The sequence below is a fragment of the Gossypium raimondii genome, chromosome 1 (assembly GCF_025698545.1).
Source record: "Gossypium raimondii isolate GPD5lz chromosome 1, ASM2569854v1, whole genome shotgun sequence".
NCBI lineage: Eukaryota > Viridiplantae > Streptophyta > Magnoliopsida > Malvales > Malvaceae > Gossypium > Gossypium raimondii.
The window spans coordinates 14,873,147-14,884,985 of record NC_068565.1 but is presented as its reverse complement, the minus strand read 5'-3'; the positions used below and the strand labels follow the sequence as shown (position 1 = coordinate 14,884,985).

At 36.5% G+C, this 11,839-nt stretch overlaps 1 non-coding gene across 1 annotated transcript; it reads left to right on the top strand.

The window, feature by feature from the left end:
* The first annotated feature begins 6,522 nt into the window (after nucleotides 1-6,522).
* On the top strand, nucleotides 6,523-6,629 carry LOC128033633 (small nucleolar RNA R71). The gene has a single exon (XR_008189623.1). It is a non-coding gene; the product is annotated as a small nucleolar RNA R71 (small nucleolar RNA).
* The last annotated feature ends 5,210 nt before the right edge of the window (nucleotides 6,630-11,839 follow it).

Here is an 11,839-nt window from a genome sequence, read left to right as displayed (position 1 = left end):
CCCAAATTTGAAAAGAATTTTCTTGGAAAAACTTTTTGAAAAACTCCTTCAGAACAACATTCTTCCGAAAATCATGAAATCAATATACTTATGCTCAAAAACAAGAAATTTGATCATTATGCTACTCAAGTATATATATCGTTCAAATTAATCTCAACAATTACTACAATAGCAAAATTAGACTAAATGTTTCTTAATAAAGACATGTTAATCCCTATCAATTTGATTTTAATCCCTTATTCAAAATTAAACTACAATCAATAAGCTTAACTGATGTCTTCATATGTTGAACAGAGCAATTCTCTCCACTAATGTAGGTAACATTGAAACTTTGAATGAATAGGTCTTTAACAAGGTTGTAACGTGACTGGGCTTAGGGGTAGGTAAAAGATAGATAATTTTAGGTTTTAAAAAAAACCCTAGACTCAGCTTGTATCGGACCTTTCGAAATAATTACCTTCAATACATCAACTTTTCTTTCCTTTTCACATGCTTTTTAGTGCAATTTACTTCAAGTACATATGCTCTCTTTTTCCGAGTATTTTACTGCATGTACTACAATTTTTAGAGCATTTTATACTTCTTTGCAACTCCCCCAAACTTATTTTCAAAGAATACTCTGAATAGTACTGAGTCTAGTGTTTGGGACATTTTTAAGATAATTAAGAAAAGTGATGGCTAACTTTGTAAGGGTTCAAATAAAATTAGGCCATAAATTCTCAAAGTTGGGTTTCAAAGGATAAAAATTTCATCAAAATTGGCTTGAAAGGCTCAAACGGTCCAAACAACAGTTGCCTAAATCATTTTCAACGTTCCATGCTTCCTAGGATTTCGCCTCAAGAAACTACTAAGTCAATTCTAAAGACTTAAACTTTCATGCATGACTAACTTTCCTAAAGAACTAAAATTTTATGGTATGATTTGCATGCTTTATTAGAAATATATTTCATGTCATTATTAAGCTAACATAACAATTTATTGAAATAATCGAACTTTATTCATAATTAAATTTAGCATACTTAACAAAATTCAAATTTATTGAACAAAAATATATCATATTCATAATTAAAAGAAAAAAAATTATTCTGAGTGGAAATAATTTCAATTTTCGGTCCCCTAACTTAAAATGAACAATGTCCTCATTGTTTAAAGTGAATAGATACTATACACCAGGTAGGATTCTAGAAAAGAGGAGGTGAGTCAATTTGACTGTTTAAGTACCAAGCTCTTCCTAGATCCAATCCTAGACATGTATATACCTATTTCCATACTTTAGACTTAACTACTTGTCCACATTTACTTTTGATTCCCATCTCTTATTTTATTGTGCAGAAATAAAAATTCCTAATTAATCCTAATTAATCCTAATTCTAAGCTAAGTTGATAAAAATTAATATATTAAAGATATTTATTCTAGATGCTTTTTGAAAATATTTACAAAGAAAGGCACCTAGTTTTTTTATTATTTATGAAAAGAGCGACTAAATTTTAAAAATAATTCAGTTAAGTCCCTAGACTTAATGAAAATTTAAAATTGAGTTGCAAATTAAAACTTGGATCAAAATTGACCCTTTTATTTGAAACTAAAAATTTATTTTTCCATTTAGGGGATAATTTCTTGGAAAATTATGTCAAAATAAATTCCCAAGAAAGATTGGAGGGGTCACAAACAGTCCTGCTTAATTTCCAATCTCCTAGACAGAATTTATTTAAACATACTTTACCCGAAAATATTCCCTAAATCATTTATTCAAAAAGAAAAATGAAAAATTAAGTATCCGATAAAATGAACGAGATTTTATCCCGTTCAATTTTATCTCCCCAATAATGTTTCAGGCGCTGAGCATTAACTCGGAAATTACCTCATTTACGTTGGAGTTCAACAACTCCGTATGGATAGACTTGGTGAATCGTAAATGGACCGGACCAACGTGATTTTAGCTTACTTGGAACGAAATTCAATCTGGAATTGAACAACAAAACTTGCTAACCTGCCATTTCTTGAGTCTTTCTTTAAGTAATTTGGCATTTTCATATGAGAACATTCGAAACTCTTTTAACTCATTGAGTTGGAACATCCGTTTCTCTTTCGCGAGCTTAGGATCCAAATTAAGCTGTTGAAGAGCCAAGTAAGATTTTTGCTCTAACTCCAATGGTAGATGGCAGGTTTTCCCAAAGACCAACCTGTAGGGTGACATCCTTAACGGTGTCATGTATGCTATTCTGTAAGCCCATAAAGCATCATCTAATCTTGTGGACCAATCTTGTCGGTTCGGGCAAACTACCTTCTCAAGTATGCTTTGATCTCCTTATTTGCCAGTTCAGCTTGCCCATTTGTCTGCAGATGGTAAGCTGCTGCAACCTTGTGTTTCACTCCGTACTTGTCTAATTACCATTTTAACCACTTGTTCACAAAGTGGGACCCTTCATCACTGATGAGAGCTCTTAGGGTTCAAAACCTTGTGAACATATGCTTCTGTAGAAACTTCATCACAACCTTAGCATCATTTGTCGGATATGCCTCAGCCTCGACTCACTCAGACACATAGTTGCTACTAATATGTACTTGTGATCGCAATACAGAGGAAAAGGACTAAGAAAGTCAATACCCCATACATCGAACAACTCTACCTCAATGATGTTTGTTCGAGGCATCTCATTTCTGTTGGTGACATTTCCAACCCTTTGACATCGATCACCGCTCTTCACGTAAGCATATGCATCCTTCAATAGTGTTGGCCAAAAGAATTCGACTTGCAATACTTTGGCCGATGTACGTGTACCTCCGAAGTGTCCCCCACTTGGAACTGAGTGACAGTGGTATAAAATCTTCGGTATTTCATCTTCTGCCACACATCTCCTGATCATCTGATCTGCACACTTTTAAACACATATGGCTCTTCCCAGATATTGTACTTCACATCGTGAAGAAACTTTTCCTTTTTTGATACGTCTTATCAATTGGCATCAAACCACAAGTTAAATAGTTAGCAATATCAGCAAACTAAGGGGTATTATAGACATGATTTACCTTTAAGATATGCTCATCTGGAAACGTCTCCTGAATTGTTATAAAAGGAGAATTCCCTTCTTGTGGCTCTAATCTGGACAAGTGATCTGCAACTTGATTTTTGACTCCCTTTTGATCTTGAATTTCTAGATCGAACTCTTGAAGTAGAAGTACCCATCGGATCAGCCTCAGCTTGCATCTTTCTTCGCAAGTAAATACTTGATTGCTGAGTGGTCTGTATAGACAGTCACTTTGGTACCTACCAGATAAGATTGAAAATTGTCGAAAGCAAACACAATAGCAAGTAACTCTTTTTCTGTTACCGTATAATTCGGTTGAGCTCCTGTTAGGGTTCGACTTGCATAGTAGATAGGATGAAAAACTTTGTTCCTTCGCTGGCCCAAGACAGCTCCAATTGTGAAGTTACTCGCGTCACACATCAATTCAAATGGCAAATCCCAGTCTGCTGTTACGATTATGGGTGTCGTGACTAATCGACTCTTCAAATCGTTGAAGGTTTTAAGCATTCCTCATCAAACTTAAATATAGAGTCCTTCTCTAATAATTTGCATAAGGGTTTAGCAACTTTGGAGAAGTCTTTGATAAATCTTCGATAAAAACCGGCATGGCCCAAAAAGCTCCTAACACCCTTTACAATTGTTGGAGGTAAGAGTTTCTCAATAACGTCTACCTTTGCTTTGTCTATCTCGATCCCATGTCTTTTTATCCGATGCCCTAGAACAACTCCTTCTCGTACCATAAAATGACACTTTTCTCAGTTGAGTACGAGATTTGTTTCTTTGCATCGCCTTAGTACCTTAGTTAGATTGGCTAAGCAATCATCGTAAGTACCTCCGAATACTGAAAAATCGTCCATAAAAACTTCCAAATATTTCTCAACCATGTCAGTAAAAATAGACATCATACATCTTTGAACTGTAGCAGGTGCATTACATAAACCAAATGACATGCGTCTAAATGCAAACGTATTGTACAAGCAGGTGAATGTCGTTTTGTGTTGATCTTCTAGTGCTACTATAATCTGATTATACCCTGAGTATCCATTAAGAAAATAGTTGCAATCTCGTCCTACGAGTCTATCCAGCATCTGGCCCAAGAACGGCAAAGGAAAGTGATCTTTTCTAGTCGCCTTGTTCAGCTTCCTGTAATTGATGCAGATTCTCTATCCCGTAACCGTTCTAATTGGTATCAACTCGTTGTTCTCATTCTCTACGACTGTGATACCTCTTTTTTTTGGCACGCACTGGACCGGGCTTACCCATGAACTGTCTGAGATGGGATAGATGATACCCGCATCTAACCACTTGATGATCTCTTTTTTTACTACATCCTTCATGATGGGGTTCAGTCTCCTTTGTCCATCGATCGTCCCTTTTTGCCATCTTCCAGGATAATCTTGTGCATGCATACAGATGAACTAATACCGCAAATATCGACTATGGTCCATCTGATGGCCTTATTGAATTATTTCAGAACTAAGATAAGTTTCTCTTTTTGCTTAGTGGTCAATTCTGCTGAAACAATCAAAGGCAGAGTAGGAGCGTTACCTAAATAAACGTATTTTAAATGAGAAGCGTTACCTTGAGTTCTAATTTAGGTGGCTCATCGATCGATGCTTTTGGTTGATAATAGTCCCTCTTTTCTAACTCCAAATATTCAAAACGGGATTACGGATTAGATCCCCTTTGATAAGCTTTTAGCAAAGCTAAGTATTCATCCTCCTCTTCATCATTTGGAGGATCCGATGTCAAAATTCTTTCTAGTGGGTCCTCAACACAGTTGAGTTTCTTCTCCACTATTAAATCCTCTAAATCGAACATTGCAGAGCAATAATCCATTGTGTAAGGAAATCACATAGACTTAAAGACGTTAAATGTTACCTGATCATCCTGAACACGCATAGTGAGCTCGCCCTTCTACACATCAATAAGGGTCCTTCCAGTTGCTAGGAATGACCTTCCTAGGATGATTGGTACTTCTTTGTCTGCTTCAAAATCTAGAATTATAAAGTTAGCAGGAAAGATAAACTTATCTACACGTACCAATACGTCCTCGATTTTTCCTTCTGGATGTGCTAAGGATCAATTTTCTAGTTAAAGCGTAACTGTAGTTGGTCTAAATTCTCCTATCCCTAGCTTCCTAAATATTGACATGGGCATCAACTTGATACTTGCACCTAAGTCACATAATACATTACCACAATATGTTGCTTTAATGTTGCACGGTATGGTAAAACATCCAGGATCCTTCAATTTTGGGGTAGTTTGTCTTGAAGATATGCATTGCATTCCTTCGTTAGAGCTACCGTCTCAAATTCTCCAAGTCTTCGTTTCTTAGACAAGATATCTTTCATAAACTTGATGTAGTTCGGCATTTGCTCAAGTGCTTCAACCAACGGGATGTTGATGTGAAGTTTCTTAAATACGTCAAGGAACTTCTTGAATTGAATCTCCTGCTTCTGTTTATGAAGTCTTTGAGGGTAGGGTGGTGATGCTTTCATTACTGGGACTGATTCTGGTTGATTCGTCTTTGGTGGTAATTCTGCATCTAGTGACGTTAGTTTATCAGAATTAGCTGGTCCTGAGGTTATTTTTTCGGGTTTTGCAGATTCTGGTTCTCGTGAAATTGGAATTTCAACACTTGGTTGAACTTCTTCTGAATCTTGAGCTTCAGCTGGCTCCTTTTCAACTTCGATAGTGTTGACCTCTACTTTCTTTTCGCTCCTCAATGTCAATGCTTTACAATGTTCCTTCCCCATATTTCTTGGATTCTCCATGTCACTAGGTAGAGCACCTTGTGGTTGGTTCCTGAGTTCAGTAGTAAGCTGGCCCACTTAATTTTCCAAATTCCTTAGAGTGGCGTCGTTTTTTGCCATGTATGCCTTCAATAGATTCTATAAGCTATTGGATGGTTCCACTTGGGTTGGTTTTTGGACTTGATAGGGAAAACTAGGCGGCTGAGTTAGTCTAGGTTGGGCGTAAGTGTTATTGGTTCCAGCCCATTGATTTCTCCAGGAAAAATTCAGGTGATTTTGCCACGATGAGTTATAAAAGTTAGATTGTAGTCGTTACCTCCCTCGGTTTTGGTTTTGGTTACCCATGTAATATACGAATTTGGGGTTCGATGGACATTCTTGAAACAAATGTCCTTCCCCATAATACACGCATGTTATATTCTCAAATTGGTTAGGTGGTTGGGCTACAAAACTGTTAAACCCATTAGTGGTAAGATTCTTAAGCATTGAGGATATTGAAGATACCTGAGATGCGAGTGAAGTGAGAGCATCCACTTTATGTATTCGAGCGACTTGTCTTCCTGACGCTGCTCGATTGGTTGGCCATTGACAATTGTTACTGGTAATCCTCTTAATAATTTCATAAGCCTCATTATAAGACTTAGAAAGGAGAGAACCATTAGCAGAGGCGTCCACTACCATCCTCGTGTGAGCGTTGAGACCATTATAGAATGTCTCAAATTGAATGCAATGTGGGATTCCATGATGATGGCACTTTCGTAATAACTCTTTGTACCTTTCCCATGCCTCATACAGGGACTCATCATCCATTTGTTGGAAGGCAGTGATCTCATTCCTCAACTTGGCATTCTTACTCAGCGGGAAATACTTTATGAGGAATATCTCAGCTAACTCTTGCCATGTAGAAATGGATTTCGGTGGCAATGAGTTCAACCAGGCACAAGCTCCGTCCCTTAGCGAATATGGGAACAGCTTCAGTCGTAATGCATCTTCGGGTACTCCGGCTAACTTGAAAAAATCGCTCACTTCCATAAATAGTCTTAAGTGAAGATGAGGAGCTTCAGTAGGCATTCCATTGAATTGGCCCACTGTCTGAAGCATCTGAAACATGACTAGCTTCAGCTCGAATTGTTGTGCCTCGAGTTCGGGTCTCTTAATACCCAGATTAAGATCGTTAAATACTGGCACAGTATACTGTCGTAAATTTCTATCCCTATCATCAGTAATAATGATAGGATTCTGAGCAAGGTTTGTTCCGTTTCCTTGATTCATATTCTCAAAGTTTATCTCTTCGGTCCTTCTCTGGTTTGCTTGTCTTCTTCGCTGTCGAAAGGTTCGTTCTATTTTAGGGTCCACATGGAGTAAGTCGATAATCTGATCAATACTTATAAACACCTGAGATAATCACAGAAAGATTAAGTAAGTAAAGATTTAAACAGAAAAATAAATAAACCAAAATGAAAAAACAGATTCACAAATAATGGCTTTTAAAAAAAAACAGTCCCCGGCAATGGCACCAAAAACTTGGAACGACGAAAATGTGCAAGTGTACACAATCGCAACAAGTAATAAAGTGACAAGTAATTGCCGAGTTATCGTACCCACGGGGACTGTAAAAGAATTATTTATGAAAGTAAGTTTAAACACTTTGGTGAAAGAAAAATATTTGGATTTGGGAAATGATTAAAAACTAGAAAACAAAGTAAAATAAAATAAAGTTCTAATGCACGATTTCAAAAGCTGATTTTAATCAAGATGATATAATTGTGTTGGATTAATTACTTTTCCTTACCTTAGAATCATTAAACTTATGCTTATACTTATTACTAATAAATCACGACAACTCGATAATTTACTAACTTATCAACATATTTACAAATAAGAAATCCATTCATCTCTTGTACATATTCCTATGTCAATTTGACCGATAAAACAAAATTATAAAGATAAACAAGTTATTGCACATACATACTTATTAGATTGAACAATCTCTCGCAAAGTTTACAACATTTATCAAACGGTATCATGTAAAGTTAACAAATTCATACCCAGAATCACATCAAATTTATCAAACGGTAATAACATCAAATTACCCAAAAAACTGTAACCCCGAGTCGTCAAAGGACAATTCTTGCTTACTTTATCAACTAGCACATACTGACCTAGGGGGTTCGATACTTTAACCTTGAATTCAATGGACTCAACAGGTAAATTTTTACTCGATACTAAATTCGTGAAAACATATGAATAGGTTGATCCCGGATCAGCCAAAGCAGTAACATCATTATCACAAATAGAGAAAGTATCGGTAATAACATCTGGCACAGAAGCATCCTCACGTGCGCGAATAGCATAAGCCCTAGCTCGTGCTCTTGCCTCAAATCTCATAGTAGTGCCTTTGGTTACACCACGACTACCACTCACATTTTCGGGATTACAAGGTGGTCCACTATTGGTCAGGAGTTGGGGCTATGTGCCATGGTTATGTCTTCCTCTGCTCAACTCAGTTTGCCAACATCTTCTTTAGACACTAGTGTTGAGCTACAAAACCTTTTAAAGGAGTATGTAGATATTTTTCAAACTCCTACTAGGTTGCCCCCTCCTATGTTATAAGATCATAAGATCCTTTTAAAGGATGGAGGTTCAATGATCAAGATCAAGCCTTATAGATATCCAACTATTCAAAAGATTGAAATAGAGAAGCTAATACAAGAAATGCTACAGGCATACACCATCAAGGATAGCAACATCTTGAGTTTTATACGAGGCTATGCATGCTCTAAATTTACCCCGGAATCAAACAAGGACCAGTTTGCAAAGATTACAAATTTTTAGGTTGACGTCACGACGTGAGAGAGTTCCTCGTCATGACGTGACATATTGACTTAGGCCTCCTTGTGACGACGGGGTTCCTAGTCATGTTATGGCCTAAAGTCTAGAGCTTGTTGACCTGCCTAAAATTGTATTGGCAAATTAAGTACTTTTCTAGGCATTTTTATATCTTTTCTTGCATTTTCACATTTCTTAATTTAGAATTAAAATATTATAAAATAAGTATTTTTACGCGTTATTTCGAGTTAGTTGACCTAATTGGGCCAATACCGACCTTAAGGTGGTTTTAACGAGCCAATCGAGTGTGCAGAACACCTAACTTTAAACCCAAGAGCATGAGGAATAACAGTCAAGCAATGACGCAATATTTCGGAGTCGCAACACAATCGAGCTGGTCTGGAATTTGGCATTCTAAGTTGTATGTCGCGATATAGGTGCGACATGGGCCAAAAGTTAAGGAAGGGTGTTTCCATTCGCACAACACATACTTAATGTGATTAGGGCTTGTATTTTACCTGATTAGAGCTGTTAAACTCTTCTATAAATAGTTAAGTTGAGGCAAGGCTTAGGAGCTTTTTTCCAAGCCGTTTTAGGGTTTTTTAGTTTAGTAGATTTAGGTTTAGTTTAGGTTTATTTTATTTTAAAATTTGTTTTATTTCTTGTTTTTTGACTTGGATTTAATTTGAGTCCAAGCCTTTGTTATTAAATATTTTAGTATTTTTCTTTTATTTCTTATTTGCAACTGACGAGATCTCGAGCAATGTTAAAGGATTTTGCTATTCCGAGCACATCAAGTCATGAAACAGACAATTTCTATCTCTTCATCTTTTATATTAATTTGGTTCTTGCATGATTAATTTGATTCTAGAAAATATGGTTTTTGAGACGATGAGTGGTTAAATCCTTAGAGAGATTAACAAGTAGATGTGGGAGTGATTAAAAAAAGAATTAGGGTTTTTCCAATAGAGTTAGTTGGCATAAATTCATGTGGTTTTAAACACTAGGATTGACGACCCTAGGAAGAAATCAAGGATAAACGAGGTCGAGAGATAAGTTTACTAAGTAAATCGTGAATTTATCGTGGTTAGGAAAGTGAGGCCGAGAGGTAAGCGTGTACTGGTCGATTAGTTAAGTAGTAGAGGCCGAGATGTGATATTGTTTAGTTAATAACTAACTCCCTAACTAAACCCGAATTCTGAAGTTAATTACAACCACTGAAGCGAGTTAATCTTCTACTTACTATTTGAGAGATTTTCATTTGTTAACTTTGTTTTAGCAGTTCAGATTTTATTTTATCATCTTGGTCTTTAATATTGATTTTCGTAATATTATTTTTAGTGACTACTATTTAGACCTTCTTTTGTATATAATATTTTTAGATTTAATTCAACCTCCATTGGATACGATCCTTAGATACTACCTGTGTTCCGTTGTAACACTAAACTATATTACAATTTGGCTTGTTCGCTTGCAGATATCACACTTAATATATATATTTATTTGCATGATTTTTACTCTAAATGGTCGCATGTTTGGAAGCGGTCAAGTTGTTGGTGTCATTTCCGAGGAGGTTTCCACATTATATTTAAATTTATTTTCTACAACCAATATGATAAATAGGAAAATTAAAAATTATAGATACAATTTTTACTTTATTTCATTTTTTATATACTTTTTTTTTATTTCAGTTATGACCTGAAGTGGAAGCACTCCAATTGAGCCATATCCTAATTCGGAGAGAATTCTGAGGCGCAATCGTCAATTTATGCGAAACGATCCACCCATGGTAGTTGATTTACCTTGGGAAAATCTACTGTTTGACAATCTACCTGAACCACAAGCAGAAATTCGTGGGGAGCTATTGATGGTTCAAAGAACATTGCGCGAGTATGCATTACCGACACTAGATGTCGTACGAGGCGGCATCAAACGGTTGGCAATCAACGCCAATAATTTTGAGATCAAGATGGCAGCGATCCAAATTATCCAAAACACTTGCAGGTCGAAGGGAATATAATGGAATATCCAAACAAACACTTAAGCCAGTTCCTCTAATTCTGCAACACTTTCAAGCACAACAGGGTAACCGACGACGTTGTTCGTCTTCGATTATTTCCGTTTTCTCTATGTGACCACGCGACTGATAGGTTAGTCTCATTAGAACCGGGTTCCACAACCACTTAGGACGAATTAGCAGGAAATTTTTACATTATTTTTTCTCAATTAGTAGATTTATTCAACTTCGTCATTAGATCGCCAACTTCAAGCAATTTAAAGGCGAAAACTTATATGAAGCTTGGGATCGATTTAAGTCACTGTTGAGGAAGTGTCCCCGATATGGAATGCAATACTGGCTCCAGATGCAAATATTCTACAATAGTTTAGACAATAATCTGAGATCCGCATTGGATGGCGTATCCGAAGGTTCCCTGAAAAAGTACACATACGAATGAGCTTGTCAAATAATTGACGACATGGTTATGAACTCGTACATGACGTCAAAAGAGAGGTCTATTTACAATCCAAAACCACCGACGAAGAAAGCCATCCAAAAGGGGGATGTCTAGTAAGTAATTTTGGAGAAGTTGAACTGTTTGGAAGTGGCATCTAAACCAATTATCACGGAGCCGCCCCAAAATTATGAACAATATTTACAGTACCAATCAGAAGACGTTAATTACGTAACACCCCAAACCCGGCCCCAACGTTATGGACGAATCTGGCGTGTCACATCAAAGGGTCGATCAAATACTGAGTTTGTTATTAAAAGTTTATTTCTATGTTTAAATCCTTAATGTTTACTTAATGTTTGGCAGTGATACTTTAGGTTATTCCAATCGCGGAAGCTACTAAAGTTTGAAATGTAAAAATGTTTGTTTTTAAGTGTTTTTGGAAAATAGTTGTTAATTTTGATAATTCGTGTTTAGCAGTTTTAGATAAGGAAATCTAAAGCCCTTTTAAAAATTTAATCCCTCAAAGCCCTTATAACAGAATTAAAACCCAAAATATAAAATTCAAATGAAAAGTCTACAGTAGAGCATCAACGGTCGTGTGGCCACCTCCGAGTCTCTCGCGGCTCCAAATCGCCTAAGGCCGGGATTACCCTGCAGCTAGATGAAGGGTGAGTTTGCAAAACTCGGTGTGTAATCCTTATAATACAAACAATGATATACTGATGCGATAAGAATGACTTGGCCTGAGCCCATCACAGGCATAGTATC